At 48.5% G+C, this 3,028-nt stretch overlaps 1 protein-coding gene across 1 annotated transcript in view; it reads right to left on the reverse strand.

The window, feature by feature from the left end:
* Window positions 1-1,743: 1,743 nt before the first annotated feature.
* Window positions 1,744-3,028, reverse strand: part of nfs1 (NFS1 cysteine desulfurase) — a 10,020-nt gene continuing 8,735 nt past the window's right edge. The window contains exon 13 of the mRNA XM_030052061.1: window positions 1,744-3,028. This exon is cut by the window's right edge and continues 475 nt beyond it. The gene's annotated coding sequence lies outside the window, so the exon portion shown is untranslated.

The raw sequence follows: 3,028 nt of genomic DNA on the forward strand, positions 1-3,028 counted from the left end.
CAGTTATTTCACCTTTTTTTGTTAAGTACATAACTCCACATGTGTTCATTCATAGTTTTGATCCCTTCAGTTAGAATCTACAATGTAAATAGTCATGAAAATAAAGAAAACGCATTGAATGAGAAGGTGTGTCCAAACTTTTGGCCTGTACTTTATATCTTTAAACTAATTAAATCATGCCAATACAGGTAGACAGGTAGACTAGATGAAATGCAGCCAGGCAGTACTGACATACTGAGGACTGCACATTACACTCATGTAAAACTGATAGCAGAGGAATCAGTGGTCATTAGACAAAGACACTAAGCCCACACCGGTCGCGGTTCGCCGCACGTCTCCGGCGTACGACTCAGTAAATGAGGCTGCAGGCGCGGCGGCTCAGCCACACGCCGCTGCAGCACACACACACGTTCTCAACCTAACACGCCGCAGGATGCATCACTCATGTTGTGAGCTTTTGGCAGACAGACTGCACGCACAGCTGGAGGAAATGATGCATTCTGAAAGTCCACTTGACGACACCACCTGCTAACATTTTCATCCCGTCCCGTCTCATCGTGACAAAAACACACACACGTCTTGTTTCTGTCATCAGAGCTGTTTTTAGCTCATCGTTCCATCTTCGTCATGAAAAAAAAGGGTCGTTGATGTAAATATTTTGTCATCATCATCGTTGATGAAGGTCACCCTGCCTGTGGCTGCTGCTCTGCACAGGCCAACCTGCCCTCAGAGGATTCCTCCCAACTCGTCCCACAGAAAGTGGAGTTCTGACTGAATCTCTTCTCTGTTCGTCCCTCCCAACATTTTCCTCTCGTTATTATTCGTTGACTAAAGTCATATTATATTTCGTCACAGTCTTCGTCGTCATATCTGACTTTTTATTTAGTTTTCGTTCGTGAAAAAGGTTCGTTGACGAATATTTTTCGTCATAGTCTTCGTCAACAAAATTAACACTGGACAAGTGCCATGGCCCCTTTAAGGGACAGTACAGTGCGCTATGTGCTGCACAGTCGGGAGTGTGTGTGTGTGTGTGTGTGTGTGTGTGTGTGTGAGTTGGTAAAGCTGGCGACCGGAGCCTAGCATGTTGTAAAGGAAGCTGCAAACAGAAGAAATCAGGTGTGTGCCCTGAGAGCTTTTGTCAGAAAAACAAATGCGGAGCTCCTCCAGACTCCAGCCCGGTGTGTGTGTGTGTGTGTGTGTGTGTGTGTGTGTGTGTGTGTGTGTGTGTGTGTGTGTTACTTGGCCCCTCGGACACAAAGAAAAGGGGCTTAGTCCCAAAGTTTGCTACCAACTCGGGCCCTGGAGCAGAAAATAAGTCTCCTGGTGCGTTCCGACTGCGGTCTGAGTGCGGAAACAGGAAAGGTGAACAAAGGGTTAATCAGCAGCATTTAACCGACACGACACGACTTTATATGTGAAAGTCCCACAATGCAGTGTTTCTACAGTCTGTGGCACGAGCAGGAACACAGTCACAGTGAGTGTGTGGCCCCTCTGCTGGTTGTGGCCCGAAGCAACCACATAGGCCGTCACTGTAAATAAGAACCCGTTCTTAATGATTCTGCCTGTTAAAATAAAGGTCAAATAAAAAATAAATAAATAAATAAATAGCCCCTTTATGCCGGCTCTGACCAGGTGTGATACCAACAGTGAACCTGCAGTGTGGGATCTGGTCTGACAGGAGGTGGACTCAGCTGGAGGACTGGTGTCCCTCTGAGGGACAATAAAAAGGCGTGGGCCGTCTGGTGCAGAGCAGCTGGTGTTTATTGGATGAAGATGCAGCAGAAACACAGCAGATACTGAAGTCTAATGACTAATGAGGAGCTTCGTTCCTAAGACCTGAGACACAGAGGACACACACTGAAGCTGCTTCACTAACACTGATGGGACACATGAGACCCGAACCATCAGCACAGGGAGACAGGGAGACAGAGACAGGGAGACCGGGAGACATGGAGACGGGGAGACAGGGAGACATGGAGACAGGGAGACAGAGACAGGGAGACGGGGAGACAGGGAGTCTTTCCAGCATTTTCACAGGTGTGCTGTTCGTTGGACTGAATGGATCTGTCTCCCTGTTTGTTGCCATTGGTTTGTTTAGGTGTGAAAGGATCCGTCCCACTCAGGTCGGACCAAAACCTCCAGACTGAGCCCCCCTGAGGAGTCTCTCTGTCTGTCTGTCTCTCTCTCTCTGTCTGTCTCTCTCTCTGGAGCGGTGTGTCTGAACTTGAAGCGACTCAGATCTGACCTGATGACCTGATGACCTGATGACAGGAAGCGGCTCCTCAGGTGAGCGTCACTGACTCCTAAGTATTAACAAAAACAAGCAACTTGGTAATGTTGGTGGCTAGCAGTTAGCGGCTAGCCGCTAGCGGTTAGCGACACAGGAACCAAATGGATGGAGGGTTGGCATGGAGCAACAGGAAATACATTGCCTTCTGGGTAATTAGCCAAAACGTGCTCTGATGCCAAAACTGCAGATGGAGCTCCAAACTGGACAAAAAGAGACCTGCTGACACCTGTCTGACCAATCAGCTGACACCTGTCTGACCAATCAGCTCCACGCGGCTCCTGACCTTTAGCCTGCATGTTGTGACCTGTGGGAGCACAGGGAGCCTCAGGAGATGTGAAGCAGAACCTGTCAGCTGTGGTTCTGATGTCTGACTACCTGAGGACGTCCTGCCCCAAACCCCTGGACCAGCAGCAGGTCCCAGACCAGCTCTGTGTCCCATAAAGCCCTGTGAGGCCGCCTGCTGCTCAAAGTAAAGAACGAGCTTTTTAATCAGGCTTTTATTTTGAAGTAATGTTACAGCCTTATATTGATTTATTTATATTTATTTTTGTTGTCTATTGTTGTTATTTTTCGTCTGTGCTCTGTGAATCTGGCAGTGTGTAAATAAAGCTGAGCTGACCTGCCGGCTCGCCGCCTTCAGGGTTCCAGTCTGGTGGCTTGTGATTGGCTGACAGACGTGATGTCAGAGAGCAGAGAGACAGGCAGGGCCGCTCTGTTCTGCCGTATCACATGGACGTT

This window comes from Myripristis murdjan, chromosome 5 (assembly GCF_902150065.1).
Source record: "Myripristis murdjan chromosome 5, fMyrMur1.1, whole genome shotgun sequence".
NCBI classification, from domain to species: Eukaryota; Metazoa; Chordata; class Actinopteri; order Holocentriformes; family Holocentridae; genus Myripristis; species Myripristis murdjan.